The sequence below is a fragment of the Schistocerca serialis genome, chromosome 3 (genome assembly GCF_023864345.2).
Source record: "Schistocerca serialis cubense isolate TAMUIC-IGC-003099 chromosome 3, iqSchSeri2.2, whole genome shotgun sequence".
Taxonomy (NCBI): Eukaryota; Metazoa; Arthropoda; class Insecta; order Orthoptera; family Acrididae; genus Schistocerca; species Schistocerca serialis.
The window spans coordinates 203047552-203067501 of record NC_064640.1 but is presented as its reverse complement, the minus strand read 5'-3'; the positions used below and the strand labels follow the sequence as shown (position 1 = coordinate 203067501).

The window sequence follows — 19950 nt, the reverse complement described above, 5'->3', positions numbered from 1 at the left end:
AAACGAGTATTAAATATTCAGTGATGGAAGAAGGGCGCAAGTAGGATAAATCCATTTAATATTAATTTTGCAAAATCTTGTTTCATTTTCACGTCTACGAACGTCCGAGTCACCATCGAGTCTTACATTCCGGGAATGCAGTGCCCGGGAAAATGAGGTGCTTGCGACAGAGGCATTTGTTCTGCACTGATAGGTTTATACAGCAGATGCTCCAGGCTGGGGCTATTGCAGTTTTGATTAATATTTTTAAAGATTGTTAGGAAGTTTAATACTACGAGGTGCATTGCCTGTAATATTATTCGACGAATGTATATTATTTTTTATGAAATACTCCACCGGTACTTGCAGGAGCATAAACATATTAAAAATTGAAGTACACGGTATTGGTGTCCACAATAATATTTTTTGTAGTTCGCTGTGTATTGGCTTTCAGATTTCTAGATCACCATAAGATGACATAAGACCAGACAGATAATTCACACAACATCAGCGAGAGTTTATAATTATACAAAGATTCTTTTAGGAAAGAAATGTGACACTTTACGACTATATATATCAATAAGAAAAACATAAGCATATTACAATGCATGGAGAGTCTATAAAGAAATGAACCTTAAACTATTAGGTTTATGAAAAAGTTAGTAACGTTTTTGTTTTTCGGGTTGATATTTCCGTAGCTATGGGTTCAATTTTATTTGTTGTCACTGTTGCTATTTGAGTGTTTCATGCTGTCATTTTGTCAGTTGGACATAGTGAGAGGAACTATGAACGCTAGAACATGGAGGGCCAAGTGGAGAAATCGGAACCTTTCCGAAATATTCTTCTGTTTGAGTTCTGTAGTGGGGTGACAGCAGCAGAGGTAGCCAGAAACATCTACAGTCGCGGAATCGAATAGTCTGAGAAAGTGACTAATTCCACCGCAAACTCAATGCAATGTCTATTAGGTACTCCTATTTTTTCAGGGCCTGGCAACTTGTTCGCTTTGAGCAGTCTTATTTGTTTCCGCACACTTATTACAATATCTCCACTTGTTTGTGAATGTGGCCAGCAAACATTGAAACTGCCGTCACGCGACCCAAGCCCCGCATGAAGAAACAGCGAATTTACACACCGTTTCCCGGTGACTGCCAACCAGTGCACATACTGTTAGGAACTGATCGTGTGAGGCAGACCGAACGAAGTCCTGGACCCGAGCTGTCAAGAAGGCACTGTGCAAGCTACTGTCAGCAACATAATGGTGTGGGCTGTATTTACGTGGAACGAATTGGGTCTTCTGGTACAACTGAACCAATAATTGACTGGAAATGATTATGTTCGCCTGCCTGGAGTCCATTTTCAGCCAAACAACGATGGAATTCTTACGGATGGCAATATGCCATATCACCGGACCAGAGCTGTTTGGGACTGTTTTGAAGAACAGTTCGGACAATTTGACTGAGTTGTGACCACCCAGATCGCCCGAGATGAGTCCCATCGAACATTTATGGGACATAATGGAGAGGTCAGTTCTTGCACAAAATCTTGCACCGGCAACACTTCAGCAATTAAAACCGGCTATAGAGACATCATGGCTCAAATTTTTGAAGAGGATTTCCATGCACTTCACCGGGCAGAAGGAGGGCCGACACGATGTTAGAAGGTATCCTATGACTTTTGTCACCTCCGTGTATGTACACTACTGGCCATTAAAACTGCTACACCAAGAAGAAATGCAGATGATAAACGGGTATTCATTGGACAAATATATTATACTAGCTAGAACTGACATGTGATTACATTTTCACGCAATTTGGCTGCATAGATCCAGAGAAATCAATACCCAGAACAACCACCTCTGGCCGTAATAACGGCCTCGATACGCCTAGGCATTGAGTCAAACAGAGCTTGGATGGCGTGTACAGGTACAGTTACCCATGCAACTTCAACACGATACCACAGTTCATCGAGAGTAGTGACTGGCGTATTGTGACGAGCCAGTTGCCCTGCCACCATTGACCAGACGTTTTCAATTGGTGAGAGATCTGGAGAATGTGCTGACCAGGGCAGCTGTCGAACATTTTCTGTATCCAGAAAGGCCCGTACAGGACCTCCAACATGCGGTCGTGCATTATCCTGCTGAAATGTAGGGTTTCGCAGAGATCGAATGAAGGGCAGAGCCACGGGTCGTAGCATCTGAAATGTAACATCCACTGTTCAAAGTGCCGTCAATGCGAACAAGAGGTGACCGAGACGTGTAACCAATGGCACCTCGTACCCTCACGACGGGTGATACGCCAGTATGGCGATGACGAATACACGCTTCCAATGTGCGTTCACCGCGATGTCGCCAAACACGGACGCGACCATCATGATGCTGTAAACAGAACCTGGATTTATCCGAAAAAATGACGTTTTGCCATTCGTGCACCCAGGATCGTCGTTGAGTACACCATCGCAGGCACCCCTGTCTGTGATGCAGTGTCAAGGGTAACCGCAGCCATGGTTTCCGAGCTGATAGTCCGTGCTGCTGCAAACATCGTCGAACTGTTCGTGCAGATGGTTGTTGTCTTGCAAACGTCCCCATCTGTTGACTCAGGGATCGAGACGTGGCTGCACGATCCGTTACAGCCATGCGGATAAGATGCCTGTCATCTCGACTGCTAGTGATACGAGGCCGTTGGGATCCAGCACGGCGTTCCGTAATATCCTCCTGAACCCACCGATTCCACATTCTGCCAACAGTCATTGGATCTCGACCAACGCGAGCAGCAATGTCGCGATACGATAAACCGCAATCGCGATAGGTTACAATGCGACCTTTATCAAAGTCGGGAACGTGATGGTACGCATTTCTCCTCTTTACACGGGGCATCACAACAACGTTTCACCAGGCAACGCCGGTCACTTACTGTTTGTGTATGAGAAATCGGTTGGAAACTTTCCTCATGTCAGCACGTTGTAGGTGTCGCCACCGGCACCAACCGTGTGTGAAAGCTCTGAAAAGCTAATCATTTGCATATCACAGCATCTTCTTACTGTCGGTTAAATTTCGCGTCTGTAGCACGTCATCGTCGTGGCGTAGCAATTTTAATGGCCAGTAGTGTAGATGTAACATACCATGTCCAGCAACGCCATTCAGCTACGCTACAGCGGAAACACCCCTTCGAACGCTGACTAACCGCAATCCTATCTCCTGTAAATGGAGGACGTTAGATGGAGTCTATTGCGTGTACGCCTGTCATAATAAGACTTTTGAGGTTTTCAGCGCAGGGACGGCAGAATTATCAGCCTCACAAGTGACGTTTGCTGGGTTGGCGGCATGTTTCGCTCACTAGTTTCGGCGCTCTGTAGCGACGAGGGATGTCGTTCCTGGATATGGGCTCCTCTCTTCAGTATTCTCGTGACATTCCTTGCAAATATTCCAAGGTCCTAAGTATTGTTTTGTTGCACCTCATGTGTCTAAACGTAGTTCCTGGTTCTAAATGTTCTAAATGGAGTGTGGTGATTGTTGTTTAAAAGAAATATGTGCGAGTGCTGAAAAGTAATGCCTCTGAATTTTTCATGTAGAAACTCTTAAAGCTTTCTAAGTAAAACAGGTCTTATTAACACTATACACCTTTGTTCTGCATGTCCACATATTCATTCCAGTTGTGACCGAGCTGTTCTAGGCGCTTCAGTCCTGAACCGCGCTGCTGCTACGGTCCCAGGTTCGAATCCTGCCTCGGGCATGGATGTGTGTGATGTCGTTAGGTTAGTTGGGTTTAAGTAGTTCTAAGTTCTAGGGGACTGATGATCTCAGAAGTTCAGTCCCATAGTGCTCAGTACCATTTGAACCATTTTGAACCCCGGATGTTAAGTCCCATAGTGCTTAGAGCCATTTGAACCATTATTCACTCCTCAACTCAATATAGTCACCCTGGCGACGAACACATTTCTCCAAACGAGAGACCACGTAGTTGGTACCGCCATTGTTGAACGTTCGACTTTGTTGCACCTCTTCATCACTATCAAAGTGAAGTCCTCGAAAGTGTTCTTCAAGTTTTGGATACAAATGAAAATCGAATGGATCCAAGTCTCTACTGTATGGAGTATGATGGACGACAGTGAACGCAACGCATAGGATTGTTGATGTTGCAGCGCTCGTTTGTGATCTGGCATTGTCATGCTCCGTGGGTGGACGAACCCTTCGAATTCTAAACTGGATTGCAGCACGCTGTTTCTCACGCACCAACATAGTGACGTTACACATCGCCATGTTACGTGCTACAATTCGGAGCCCTCCAGTGGCAGAAGGCTGCAAATGTACACAGTTTTAGGCGTTTCCAATTCACTCAATATTTACTGTTGCAACAGTGCATATGGAGTACATAGAATGATTACATTTACAAACCAATAGCACAAGCGGTTCTATATATCAGGTATCAACCCATGCGTGATGTAGCCTTTACGGGCAATAATGCAGGCGCTGATTCTGGCATCCAGTCGATCATACAGATGGCGAATACTGTCCTAGGATATGTTGTACCATGCTTGCTCGACCTTTTCACGTAATTCTTTAAGAGTTTTTGGATTACAATGTGCATTAGTCATTTCTCGTCCAAACATTACCCACATGCTCGATCGGATCCAAGTCCGAGGATCGTGCTGGTCTATGAAGTTGCCGCATGTCTTGCAGAGCATGCTGAGTTTCACAGGCAGTGTGTGGGTGAGCGTTATCATGTCGGAATAGTACATCACATTCCTGTTTCAAGAACGTAGTAAGAACGGTTCTAACAACTTTCTGAACTTACCGAGCGCTTGTTAGCGTCCCCTCCAGAAACACCAAAGGTGAACGAGCGCTGTAGCTTATCGTACCCTAGACCATAAGATCTGGGGTGGGGCTGGTTCAAATGGCACTTGGGACTTAACATCTGAGGTCAAAAATGGTTCAAATGGCTCTGAGCACTATGGGACTTAACTTCTGAGGTCATCAGTCCCCTAGAACTTAGAACTACTTAAACCTAACTAACCTAAGGACATCACACACATCCATGCCCGAGGTAGGATTCGAACCTGCGACCGTAACGGTCGCGCAGTTCCAGACTGAAGCGCCTAGAACCGCTCGGCCACTCCGGCCGGCCATCTGAGGTCATCAGTCCCCTAGAACTTAGAACTACTTAAACCTAACTAACCTAAGGACATCACACACATCCGTGCCCGAGGCAGGATTCTAACCTGCGACCGTAGCAGTCGCGCGGTTCCAGACTGAAGCGCCTAGAACCGCACGGCCACCGCGGCCGGCTGGGGTGGGGCCAGTGTGACTGGTACGAATGAACTCTACGAGACAGCGCCCACCATGTATACGAGGTGCGACAATAAAGTAATGAGACTGATGTGAAAAAAAAATGTTGCTTACCGATTTAGTCAAGTTTAGTGTTATCTCCATCAAAGTAGTTCCCTCCTTATTGCACACACTTTTTCTAGCGTTTCTGCCATTGATGGTAACATTTCTGTAACTCATCTTCTGTAATATCCTCCAAGACCCTCGTCACAGCTTTTTGGACGTCTTGTGTTGTTTAAAAATGGTGTCCCTTGACCGCCGTTTTGACTCTTGGAAATAGAAAAAGTTGCACGGAGCGATATCTGGTGAATAAGGTGGTTGTGGTAGTACTGAAATTTGTTTTGAGGTTACAAATTGCTGTACTGACAAAGCAGTATGGGATGGCGCATTATCGCGATGCAGAATCCGATTATCAGCAATGTTGGCACGGACACGAGGGACTCTTTTACGAAGTCTTTCTAAAATTTCTTTGTAGTAATATTGTTTAACTGTTTTTTATTTTCAAAAGCTTATTAATTATACAATGTTGCCCACCACCTTATGTGATTAGTGGGCCGTAATACTTCTACATTTATGCATTTTATTGCAGCTATTCTACGTATGATTTAGTAACTAGTTAGTAAGAGCACTATATGGGAACTACAATGGGCAAAGTAATATGTTATTAAGTGCTAAGTGGTAACCTAACTAACTATGGACTAGTCACTAAAGCCTGCAGCGTTACAAATGTGTCAGCTGAAAATATAAACCTACTATAAGGCCTTGCTCATTGAGCTAACCCCAATGAGCGTGCCCCTGACACTGGGCAGGCCATGGTGTTAGTCGCTGCAGGTTCCTATGAATAAAATCTATAAACTAGGTCCTACAACTAAACTTATCCTAAGGTCAAGATTGGGTGCGTTGTCTAAATCAGTGTGTAACTGCACCCCACTCCCCCTAGTCCCGAAGCGCGGCGGATTCTAGACTCAAGAAGTCGGCCTTTCCGCGCTCAGGCGGTTTGGGAATAGGGTACTAGACTTCATCGGTGTTTAAAGGGTCTTTGTAAGGTGCTAGTTTGGTTCTCGCAGGTAGTCCCTTAAGACTTTCTGTGATACCGCGTTAGCCAGTTCGTTGATAATCTGAAAGGTGTCGCGTTGTCTCAACAGTCTGAATGTGTCATTGTGGGGTAGTTGGTCTCGTAACACAGAGGCCACATCATTGAAAAGGGGGCACTCGTAGACTACATGGTCAGGAGTACCCTCCGGAACACCACAGTCACACGTGGGTGTCGCCTTTTTCCCGAATCGACATAAGTATGTCTGACAGGGTCCATATCCAGTGAGAAAGTGAATCAGTCCCCTGGTTGGTTCGAAATATGTCATTCCCATTCTTTCCCTGACATCTGGTAATAAGTAAAACGTTCTGCGCCCTGTTTCTTCGCTTTCCCATGAATGTTGCCACAGCTGATCCCCTCTTAACCTGATCTCAACTTTATTTTCAATCCTACTTCCTAGAATTTCCTCTATTTTATCCAAGTTCCCCTTTTTTGCCCAGTACCAAGCGGCCTGCTCTCGAATTTTAATATCTAAGGGGCAGAGTCCCATTATGACTAATAGGGCTCCTCCCGGTGTGGCCCTGTAAGCCCCCATTGATCTCATAATCATGTTCCTCTGCACTCTTCTCACTGTCATGGCGGGCACCACCCTCGTGAGCCTGTGTGCCCAGACTCCAGAACCGTAACCCACTATGGAGGTGAGTATGCTATTATGATATAGTTTGATGAGATGTGGTGGGAGGTGGAAACGTTTATGTCCAATGGAGATGAGGTTGTTGAGTACTTGTAAGGCTCTTTGTGTTACGGTTTCAATGTGTCTGCCAAATGACCACCTCTCATCAATGATGATGCCCAGGTATCGAGTCTCACGTCGTCTGAGAACTGGTGAGCCCTCTATCCTGACTGTTGGATTTCTGACTAGTTGTCCCTTTAGAAGGAGGTATGTGGACTTAGTTGGTGAAATTGTCATCTTAGTATTCCGGCACCAAAGTTGTAGTGTTTCTATTGCTCGTTCTATTTTAGGCTCTATGTCTTCTCGGCTCCAGCCGCCAACCAGTAGGAGGAGGTCATCGGCGTAGGCTATCACCTCTAGCACTTCATCACTTTGCTGTAATTTGTCTAGTAGAGGTTCCATGTGGATGTCCCAAAACAGGGGACCTAGTACGGAGCCCTGGGGACATCCCTTAGTGATTATTTTTCTTACCCTTGTGCTAGGGGATGATAGCCAGACCTCCCGATCCTCACAATAGCTCCTCAGACACCCATATAGCGGCCCTGGACACTCAATCTCCCGTAAACAGGAGAAGAGCGAAGGCCACCACAGGTTGTCGAAGGCGCCACTTATGTCCACCATGATGCCGACAACGTACTTGTACGGGGTAGAGCCACAGACCTCAGCCGCCAGGGCGATTGCATCAGATGCTGATCGCCCAGGCCTGAAGCCGAATTGCCTGCTGCTCATCCCGCACAGCACTCGGTGCGCAGCCAGTCTGTCAGCCAGCAGTCTCTCCAGAACCTTCCTAAGCAGATCAAGCAGGCAGATTGGCCGGTAGGATTTTGTTTCTGCTGGGTCTTTGTCAGCTCCTTTCTTGATGATCACTACATTCGCCCTCTTCCAAATTCGAGGGAACTTTTGCTGCCTAAGACATTCGTTATAAAGATGAGTTAGAGGGGCGACTATCTGGAGAGCCGGCAATTGCACCACCTCCGTTAACTGTTTGTCCAGGAGGCACCCACTCTTTATGAACAATTTCCTTGGAATCAAAGAAGCACATAAGCATGCATTTCACTTTTGACTTTGACATGCAAGCTTTTTTTTGGGCTGGGTTTTGTCTCTGGATCGAAATGAAAAAACCAACTTTCATCACCAGTGATAACATGGCTCAACAATTCTCTATTGATTTCCGTTTTCTCTAACAGATCGGCAGCCACATTTTTCCGTGTTTCTCGTTGTTGTGGTGTGAGATTTTTGGGGACCATTTTTGCACAAATCTTTCAAATGGCTCTGAGCACTATGGGACTTAACTTCTAAGGTCATCAGTCCCCTAGAACTTAGAAGTACTTAAACCTAACTAACCTAAGGACATCACACACATCCATGCCCGAGGTAGGATTCGAACCTGCGACCATAGCGGCCGCGCGGTTCCAGACTGTAGCGCCTTTAACTGCTTGGCCACCACGGTCGGCGCACAAATCTTTCTCATACCAAGATCTTCAGTTATTATTAGACGAACCGTTTCTCGATTGATGTTCAGTTCTTCTGCAATCATTTTCATGGATAATTTTCGATCAGATCGTACGAGTTCACTCACCCTGGCCAAGTTGACATCCATCCATGAGGTTGATGATCGTCCACTGCGGTCTTCATCTTCAACATTTATACTGCCTTCACTAAACATTTTACGCCAACGAAAAACTTGAGCTCTTAACATAACCTCCTCTCAAAAAGCCTTCTGAAGCTTACCGTAAGTTGTTGTCGCGTTTTCACGCAGTTCAACGCAAAAAGAAATGGCATACCGTTGCGCAATATTATGCGGTCCCATTTCCGTGACGAGAGACACAAACACGTGTTAACTTATTACAGCCCAACTCACGACTGAGCAGTTGCATCGATGTGCCACTTGGACAAGAAGCAGCTTACAGACCAAGGTCAAAGATATTGTGCCTACGCAAGCCATCAGGGTTGCCACATTTTGAAAGAAAATCAGTCTCATTACTTTATTGTCGCACTTCGTATGTTGTACTCACAAACGACTATCTCTTCCGTGCAGCTGGCCGCTGTGGCCTAACGGTTCTAGGCGCTTCAGTCCAGAACCACGCTGCTTCTACGGTCGCACGTTCCAATCCTGCCTCAGGCATGGATGTCCTTAGGTTAGTTAGGTTAAAGTAGTTCTAATTCTAGGGGACTGATGACCTCAGATGTTGAGTCCCATAGTGCTTGGAGACATTTGAACCATTATTTCTTTTTTTTTTTTTTTCCTTGCACGAGTCGTCCTCCTTGGAAAGGTGGCTTGTTTCAGATGTTTGCACCACACTGAGCCTTCTGGTTGTGAGTATTCCCTATTAAAGTTTAGACACAGAGTGTGCTCTGGTAGATATGCAACTACGCTATTTGTTGGCACACGATGCTGAAACCATTATCAATACATCTAGTATCTGCACAGGTGACATGCTGCCATTGGATCGAAATCGACATCCATTTTCTAGGTGTACTATTTTTATTCAGAAATGAATGTAGACATGAGGAATCAAATGTAGAATGTTAAATTTTATTTCATTTCAGAAGCCTTAATAGTTTTCACATAAAAAATTTACTTTACAACACGCTGTCGTACTTTCCAGAACGTATGTTTTAATTTTGCAACCAAAAATGCTTGCACTACAACTATAAGATGACTTGGACAGAATTTCTATTTAGTGTGATCAGTAGTAGCTCACTGTAAAAATCTGAGATAATGTAAATGAAGAGCAAAAACAATCCGGCAATCTTCAAAACCAGTATGAGTGGTTTGTTGCTTGAGACAATCACGTCGATTAAATATCTACACGGGACGTTGCAAAGTGACGTGAAATGGAATCAGCACGTAAGGTCTCTTGTAAGGAAGGTACAAAACGGACGCCAGTTTATTGGAAGAACTTTAGGATGTTAGCGCTTATCTATAAGGAAAAATGGTTCAAGTGGCCCTGAGCACTATGGGACTTAACATCTGTGGTCATCAGTCCCCTAGAACTTAGAACTACTTAAACCTAACTAACCTAAGGACATCACACACATCCATGCCCGAGGCAGGATTCGAACCTGCGACCGTAGCGGTCGCTCGGCTCCAGACTGTAGCGCACAGAACCGCATGGCCACTCCGGCCGGCTGAGGCACTACAGAGGAGTATTACTACATTCCTTACCGGTAGGTTCGATCAGCACGCGAATATTATGGAAATGCTCTTTGAACTCAAATGAAAATACCCGGTGGGGAATGTTTTTTTTGTTTTTTGTTTTTTTTTTTTTTTGCGAAATACCATAGAGAAAGTTTAGAGAACCGAAAGTTAGGACAGACAGCGGAACGATTATACTGCCATGTGAATTTATGTTCATCTAGCGTAAAGACCACGAACACAACATAAGAGAAATCATGGCTGGAACGGAAGCATATAGATAGTCATTTTTCCCTTTCTTCATCTGCGAGTGGAATGAGAAGAGGAATGACTAGCACTTTTAAAAGGTATCCTCTGCCATGTGCCGTATGGTGGTTTTCAGAGAATGTACTGAATGTAGATGTATAACTAATGAGGATGGCATGTTGCCGACTAGAATTGCTAAACATTTTCAGTCTCAGGTGGTAATATCTGTCACACATCTGTTTACAGAAACTGCTAAAAGAATAACATGGGTACATATTTTAATTTTCTAACGGCAACCATGTTTGTGCAGCAAATTATGGGGATTGCTGTCAGACTGATTATGCAGAAAACAATCTTTTCCTGCATGAATTTCCTTAGCCAAATATGTTTCGGCACGTTTTTCTTTTGAGATCTGGAAGCATATGTTTTAGGAAATAATTAGTGTATGCAAAATAAGGCTTCGGTGTATGAGAAATTACGCTTAAAACATTTTTATCCGTTGCAGTGATCTACCTTGTTTTCCTGTTGTTCATGCTTTGTTAACTGTTCAGGTGTCAAGCTACCTTTCCCGTTACTGAAGATATAAACCTTTATGTTTAGAGAAATAGTGCAGTACATAAAAAAGAGTTTAAGACCTAATTTTTCACTCAAGAATTTTCTCGTAAACGTGAAGCATTTTCAGAAACCAACAAAATGAAATATCCTGACCACGGCATTACTGTGCCAAAATACGTTAGTGCAAAAAAGTAATATAGTAAGATTTTGTTGTTTGCTTGCACTGGAGGGCAAACTCCAAACAGACGGCATCCGGCCACTGACATTGCCAAAGCCAGATTAACATGCTGACATGGCCAAGAAAAAGAAGAAGACGACTTGTATTCACTTACAAGTTTGGCAACCTGCGCCAATCGCTGAAATATATGTTGTAATTCAACAAGTGACTATCAGCTGTGATGATGCAGCTTAATGAAGTACCCCCCTCTGACCCCTCACTGAGCTCATTAGTCACCACGAACAATGTGTAAATTTGTCTTTCAATAAGCGTTAGTGTAGTTTGTCGTTTACGCAAAACAGATAACTGGAAATATATACTGCATTCTCTGACAGGTATCGACGTATAAAATTTATTTTGTGTATCTTACATCAGACAAATGACAAAATAGTAACCAAAGTAATGACTATCAGGACTATATGTTACGTATAATCGAAATTTACTTGAAATGCTGCTTAGGTCAAAGATATTTCAACCTGCAGGAACCGGGCAGCTATCAACTTTCTACATGCGATACATCTTTCATGATATAACTCTAGTTGTCGAAATATTTGCTCGTATAATGAGCCTAAATCGGACGTTCTTTCCCTCCATGAAGCAGACAATAAAATATGTGACGCGATAAGAACATATCTTGTATATGAATTGTGAATCGCAACAAACGGAACGCCATAAAATGTCTGTTGCAATGATTTGAGTTGGAGTGTAGTGAAATAACTCCAAACTTATATTCACGTAATAAAGAAGAACTTGAATACACAGGACGTCCTATTTGAAATATGAAAGCTACGTATTGAGTAATTATTGCATTACGATGTATTTGTTCGCTGCTACTCAATAAACCAAATTTTAGCAGCAGTTCAGTATTGACAACGAGCGAGATTTGCGTACATAAATTATTTGAGACGTCTTGTATCATTTGGTTGATAGGGCCGCTCCAGGATCATGCTCGCTGTGATGCAATGACTGCAGCATCGGGCACTGTGGTAACGGCTGAGATAATTTCCGCTGTGCCACAACACTGCAACTCAATCCAGTGAACCTGTCTCCGTGGGCAGGCTGTTGCTGATGCTAGAGAATCCCCAAAAAGCTCTGAAATGAAAGCAACGTTCCAGAAAGTATTATAGCGAAAATTAATGGGGTTCACTTGTGTTATTCGTTGTTTACGTGGTACTCATAGTGAACAAATACTCGAAACTCTTGCGTCGTATGTAAACGACGTCGTCGGTGAACGCGTCTCCGACTTAAACTTCCAAGAGCGTCAGTAGATATTTCTTTCTTTCGCGTACCACTCGCAGAATGAGAGAGCAGTAAAACTACATAAATTAAAGCTATATCGAGATTTGTCGTAATTGTTCTTCCCGCACACCACCCACTGAAGGAATAGGAGTGGTGTGCTGGTGGGGGGAGGGTTGATAATGTAACCTCCGCCACACACCGAAAGGTATCGCACGGACTACACATGCAAAAATTAATACTGTCTGTAGAAGTTATCACATGTAGTCAAGATAGGCTTTACGAGCCAGTGGGAGTAGCTTGGAGTTGGGTAAAATTAAATGACCGACGGAGAGAGTACGGTAAACTGTCGATCCAGCGCGTTCGCTCAGTCGACTACCTAGGGCTGGAACATCCTCCATATTTTGGATACGAAATGTATCATATATTTTACTTTTTTTCGTGATGAATACCTGAAAGTTGTTCCAAGTCCGCTTGCACACAGCACCAGTTACACCTATAAATGGCGTCACTGAGATATTCAGTAACGGAAGCAGCCTCTGGTGACGAAATCTGTGGAAAGATTACCCTACGTACTGAAGTCTCTTTGGATTATTGTCGGCTGGTGCGATGGGCCCAACGCTAAAGACATACATATCGACACAGCTCGCTTTTATGTGTGTCCATATGGCACTTATCCTCTTACACTAACATATGACAGCAGTTCGTTGCCGTGTAGAAAATGCCAAAACCTCTTTCATTGTCAACTGCTGAGTTACACTGCTTTATTCTCAACACTCCGAGCACAACTTATGTGAGAATGCTAGCAGTTCAGCAGAGACGACGATATTAACAATCAAGCTTACAGCTTACAATTTTATACTACAAGCTACAGGAACTGCTACGAGCAGGAGCAACGACTTCGGAAGAAACGGGCGAAGTCTCATTGGCGATGCAGGGGCGTGCTGCTAGAGCACTCTTATATACTTACTGGAGCGGCATTCGTCTGCAATTTTTGACCGAACAGTGCAATTACAAGGTAGACACGACAGCTGCGCTGTGCAGTAGGAAAAACATTAAACAAAAAACTGCAAGACTAACTGATATTTGTGAACAATGGAAGGCAATAGCAACGCGCCTACTGAAGGCGTTTCCATCGACAATTATTTTATTACATAAGACAACCGAAACGAAAATCCCACATTTCAAATGAATTGTTGTGTTAAATCTGAAAGTGTGAAGTGTGAAAGTATGGGGAACAGATTACCTAACGCGCCTAAACAATATTGTTGTGTTGCTGTAATACAAGAATGCATACAATTTACGCAAAGCAATAACAACTTAATTCTTAGAGTAAACGTAATCTATACGGACACGTTTTCCGCAGTGAAAGCACACTTAACGAGACAGTACAACCCACGAAAAAGATACTCTGGGAAAAAGGAAAGAAAGGAAATGGTGTTATATTGATCTGTTCGTATTCGCACGGAAGGCCTCAGATAGTGAGATCTGTCAGTCATGAAACGCTTCTTCTAAAGTCTGTAATGGGGAAATATGCTACGTATAACTTGTAACCAATATCTAGGACCCATATGGGCACCACTTTCTTTGCTGTTGAAATAGGCGAGAACACTTAACGAAAAAACACACCATGAGATGTGCAATAAAAGCAAATTTACGTGTGCCTGTTTCAGGATGTTAGAAACTGTAAGCTTGTGTCTGCCTGATGTCGATTCAGCGTTGTGACCCGCCAGTTGGAGCATAGTAATCAATATTCAGCTGTTGCCGAAAGGAACAGAATTGTTTCTGCTCACAGGGGTGTCACCAATAATGCACCAAATCATACATTTTAAATGTTTCAAGAGTTCTACGTATGTCAAAGTGTCGAATAATCTTTCATGAAAACTATAAAAACGTGGAGTTCAACATAGTCTTGTGCGAGAGATCGTGATTTAATACCTGTCTCTAACAGTTTTCAGTTGCTTTGTAGTTCAGTTTTTCCTTATGCATGCATCCTTTGAATGAGATAATCGCGAACCAGTACGACATATCGAATAAGGTATGAATCGAAATCGGCAGTAGCAACCCAAAATATTACACATATGGTGCTAGCTACAATTTTTGAAACAAGTGCTAGAAATATAAATGATTTATCTCATCGATAAAATGCTGTCTGCAATCAGATTCCACGAAAACTACAGACTTTTTCCGTTGCCGCCTTAGTGTTACGCTTCCCGCCTGACTTCGAACTTCTGTCGACTTGAAAAGTGTCGAAATTTTTGCGTGGAGGATAGAATTATAATACGCGAAAGTTAAATAATGGTTTCAGAGAGCCTGTCACGGATTTGAAAGGGACGGATAAATTTCGTGTATTTCAATTGTATACACGACACACAAAATAATTTCTCTGCTGAATACGTAAGTACTTCACGCTAAGTCAGTTTCATACGAACTGCCATTGATACAGTACTAGATAACAGTAATTTTTAAACCTAAAGTCTATTTTGAAAAACCACGCAATACTTTTGCTTATATTCGCAAAAGCAGGAGGCATTGGCCACAAAGGGAGTAAAACATACGTTAACTCTGTTAAATAAATGATCTGTATTCTCAAATAATACGCAGATCTAGTCAGAAAAATTATTTGCTTCGGGCACAACAGCGAATTCCCGTGTTTCGTGAGGCTCATTAGGACAGAAATGGTGCAAAAATATGTACTCGCAACTGGTAACACATGTAACAGCGTCTTACGTGGACATTTAATCATTATCATTCCCACAGAATTGAAACAGGCGTATGCGTATTCCTAGCTAAATGTTGCAACACAGTACCCTCGTGTTCAAATGACATCCGTGTTCGACAATCTCTACTGACGCAAGGAGGAGGCGTTATTGACGAAAACTGCTCGGTGTACGGGTCAACGAACACAGGGGATTGGCGGTTATAGGCGACCGTCAGAAAAGATCTGCAATGAGTTGCAGCTTTTTTTTGCAATGTCTGAGGTGCGAGAAACTTTTCCCGAAACCAGTTTACCGCCAAAATCGAGTACATCGGAGACTACGGCACATTCTCGAGATGCTATTCGCAACAGGTCGCGCAGTTGCAAAAAAAATGTATTACATTAACAATTATACAGTCGCCGCATATTTCTGAGCAAGGCTACGCAAGGATCTGAGAAAAATGTTGCATTGCGCGCGGCTAGGACTACGCGCAAAGCGCGTCGAAGGAGAACAGACCTGGTGATGAGTGCGCTGTGGTGTTCACCGACTGACAGACACGCCACGCACCAGCCGAATATCGCGAGAGTGCGTCGCGCACCCAGGTGTTAGTGACTGTCAGCAAAGCACGGCCGAGCACTGCGGGCTAATACGCTATCATAGTAACGTTACAAGATGGCGCGCGCTGCTGCTGCGCTCTAGTGGCGAGTGTAGCCAGCTGCTCCCCCCTGGTATTGATTTCGCAGACGGGTGCCCGCCCGCTACACGGCGCTTCATTCAGCCGCTCGTCAATGTATGCGGCCACAATCCGATCGAGTTAGCACCGCAGCCCAAATGCGACAAGTGCCACATTCCTCCCTCGCTTTGCACCTCTGCCCTAGTTACGCTCGTCGGGTTACTCGCGATATAAACCGTTTTTTTTTTTTGGAGAATCCGCTCACGGGCCTAGTAAACTAATCGGATAGAGCTAAGTAGTACAACCAGCAATCTGAGACGACTGGAGCCGAATATACTTTAACGTCACAAAAACGAAGGAAGAGACGAGCCAGAAAATCGATCGTGTCTCGATATCCATCTGTTATTATTATTCAGCGTATGGCTAATACAGACATATCATGGAATTAAATTACGTATACATATGTACATATTAACACACAAGAAACTTAAGTTTGTCTTTACAACTGAATATCCAGTCCTTCAATCCAGCGCACCGCATCTGGAGTTGCTAGCAGGAAGTCCTCTTTGGCGCCGTGATAGGCTCGAATCCTGCATTCACTGACAATGTGGTGAACAGACTGGTATGGAGCCCCGCAGTCACAGGCTGTCTGTATCAGGCAGCTTCTTCCACTTAAAGAGAGCATCCCTGCATCGGCCATGGCCGGTACGGATTCTGTTGAGAGTAGTCCAGGTCTTGCGTGGTAGGTCGAATCCACTTGGAAGTTTAGCACCTGAGAAGATGTTATGCAGGTGCTCATCTGTCACTGCTACCCACCGACCTTTCCATACTTCAAGAGGTTTGAAATCCTTAGCAACCATGTCAGCAGCATCGCACAGAGTTGGATAGCGTGATTTCAGTCTCTTACGATTTAAAAGCGGCAGGTCGCTGTGAACGGGTAGGTTAGAATTCCTGGAGATCTTGTGGAACTCTCTCATAAGGGCAGTACATCTGCGTAGATCAGGAGGCATTATACCGGTTAACAGTGGAAGCCAATAAACTGGAGTAGATATGATTGCGCGAGGTATTATGCGCACTGTCGTATTCAGCTGGGTATCAACAAGCCTTGTATGATGACTGTTCGTCCAAACAGGTGCACAATACTCAGCACTTGAGTACACCAAGCCCAGAGCTGAAGATCGCAGGGTGGTTGCTGAAGATCCCCAGGTAGTTCCGCATAGCTTATGGAGGATGTTGTTTCGAGTCCTCAACTTTTGAGCTAAGTTAAGAAGGTGTTGTTTGAAGCATAGTGTTCGATCCAGGATGACACCAAGATATTTTGGGTTCCAATTATGACGAAGAATTCTGCCTCTAAAACTTACTTCCAGTTTTACGTTCGCCAACCGGTTATTTAGATGGAAGCAACACACTTCTGTTTTACTCACACTGGGTTGGAGTCTCCAGATTTTGAAGTAATTATCTAATGCAGACAGGTCATTGGCTAGAATCTGTTCTGTTGTCTTCATTTCTTGGTGTTTTACGGCTAGAGCCAGGTCATCAGCATAGCAGTATTTTCTGGACGAAGTGTCAGGTAGATCAAATAGATATAGGTTGAATAGTAAGGGTGAGAGAACTGATCCTTGAGGCAATCCATTGTTCAGCTTCCTCTCCTTACTTATGTTGCTTCCAGTGATTACCTGGAACTTCCGATCATCTGTTGTAGTATCTTATAACAACTTCTCAGACCTAATGAGGTACCTCGAACAGAATTATCTCGACCGAGACAACTAGCTTGGTCCCGTAAACGTCGGTCTTGCGAAACGCAATTCGTTTTGTTCTCACGTGACGTCCTGAAAGCCGAGGATATAGGTAGAGAGGTGGATGCAATATTTGTTGTCTTTCGAAAAGCATTTGAATCGACATCGTAACAATGTTTATTAACGAAAGTACAGTTATATGGGGCAGTAACGAACTTTCTGACTGAAATGAAGATTTATGGTACGGGGGGCGCAGCATGTTATCTAGGATGGAGAGTCAGCGACAAATGTAAAAGTAACTTGGGGCGTGTCCCAGTGAAGTGCGTTGGCAGCATTGCTGTTTTCTTTGTATATTGATGACCTGGCAGTCCATTTTAATCAGATCTTTTGTAGGTATATAATGAAATAGCGTCTGAAAAACGCTGCACAAATAGTTGCTCATGAATCTATATTATTTCAAACTGGTACAAGGATTGACATCTTGCTTTCAATGTTGCGAAATGTAATATTATGCCCTTGGCTAAACACAAAAATGGGGTAAAAAGTTAGTCACGCTAATATCGTTTAACACCGACACTCTCGCTCAGCTGAAGGCCTTCCGTCGTCATTAGATGCCCTAGAGCTTGAAAGATTACCGTCAAACCTCCTTGCCTAGGGACGCCAGATGAAAGTTGATGTCGTCAAGCCCTGAATGAAAATTGCGCAACCGATAACTGGGGAGGGGAGCTTGAGAGCGCTACCTAGAGAGCGTGCCCTATTCTGTACGATACTAGGCAAGGGGCTGGAGGGCTCACACGCTGATGTGTGGGTCCCTGCATTCCATATCTTTTATTTTAAATGAATTCCTTTAACTTGACTCCTTTGTGATTTTTGGGGTATGTTAAAGATTGATGACAACTGATTATTTATTTATTTTAAACATTATCACTCGACTTTACAGCGGTTGCAGCAATTGACCCAGTTTACAGGTATTACAATTTTACAGCTTATAGCTCGGGTGTATTATATACTAATCTGCATGCACGTTTCTACGGGAAAGACGGACTTGCGTTGGTCAAATGTATACAACCAAAGTCTCCCAATATTTTACGTGGGACATCCACTACGTGAGGAGGATAACGGGCAAACTGGGGACCAGATACATTAACACTGGGGGGGGGGGGGGGGGGTCAAATTTCCGCAATTAAACGAGAACATTCATTTCCTTACACAATCCGAAGCTGGAAATAAAATAACTAGTGCACATATTCAAATACCCCTCCACGCGTGAACATCGAGAGAGACACACTGATGGCACGTCTACTCACTTACCCGTCTTCTGTAACACTCCCTGATATGGCGGGCACCCGGGGGTCTCCCTGGGCTGCGGTGGAGGGGGTGGTCAAACCACTTGGCCGTGACCAACCTCTCCACCCCAAATCTTGTGACACTGGAACATCTTTGACTTTTCCCTGCCTGTGCTGTCTCTCTGATCCCCTACCCAGGAGTAAGGTTGGCACTACTATACTACAGAACTACTTCCCAACTAAGATTTGGCCATACTTTATGGAAAAGTGTGAGGAGGATTAGGAAAGTTCATGTGCAGATTCACATTCACGTACAAGAAATCCATAATACACGACACATATAAATATATATTATGAACCCGTCCACATGGGTTCTGTTGCACCCGCGGCCGGCCGCGTCGTGCAATAAAACTGGCGGCGGAGCCGCCTCCGTTTGTATTTCCCGGTGCGAGCGAGCAGCGAAACCTGCTGCTTATGGAGCGGAAACTACTGTGCCGTTTCAAGCTACCAAACTGCAGAGATGATTCGATCTGGTGCCCCAAATAGCCCTAGAGAGTTTGTTTCGTTTTAAGGTAGGATCATTTATTGTGCTAGTCGAGGTGCAGTAGCACACCAGAGTGTTCGTCAAACCAGGAAAATTCGCGTGTACTCCAGTCTACACGACTGTTATTATCCTGGAAAGCGGGAATGTCCGCATAGAGGAATGGGCAATACTTGGTCACCGAGAATTTTGAAATGAATGCGTGGGCCCAAGTCATGGTACGAAAGACACCTCCAAACCATCATAGACACAGTCCCGGCTTTAACTACACGCTGCAAATTAAATGCAGCATTTGGCAGCTTGTGGGATCCACACCTTTCATCATTTGAAACGCGTCAAAACTGTGACTCTTCGGCCCACACTACACACCTCCAGTCGATTAATTTTCCGTCTGCGTATTGTAAGACGAGCAGCTGTATGTGCCACAGTGAGCAATGACCTTTCATGAATTACCCGAACCCAAATGTCCATAGCATGCAGTTCCCTTCGCAATGCTAGCTCGGAAATTGGTTGCAGGGGACGTTCATTAACTGACACCAGCTATTTCCATTGCGTTG

General features: G+C 44.1%; 1 protein-coding gene across 4 annotated transcripts in view; it reads right to left on the bottom strand.

Moving 5' to 3' along the window:
- The window catches only part of LOC126469917 (ras-related protein Rab-3), an 853612-nt gene that overhangs the window by 381366 nt on the left and 452296 nt on the right, over positions 1 to 19950 (bottom strand). Inside the window, exon 1 of one of the 4 annotated variants that reach the window (XM_050097307.1) lies at positions 15674 to 15823. The exons of the other annotated variants lie outside the window; for them this stretch is intronic. The gene's annotated coding sequence lies outside the window, so the exon portion shown is untranslated. Of the gene's footprint in view, positions 1 to 15673; positions 15824 to 19950 lie in introns of those variants that run through there. 4 annotated transcript variants of the gene reach the window in all.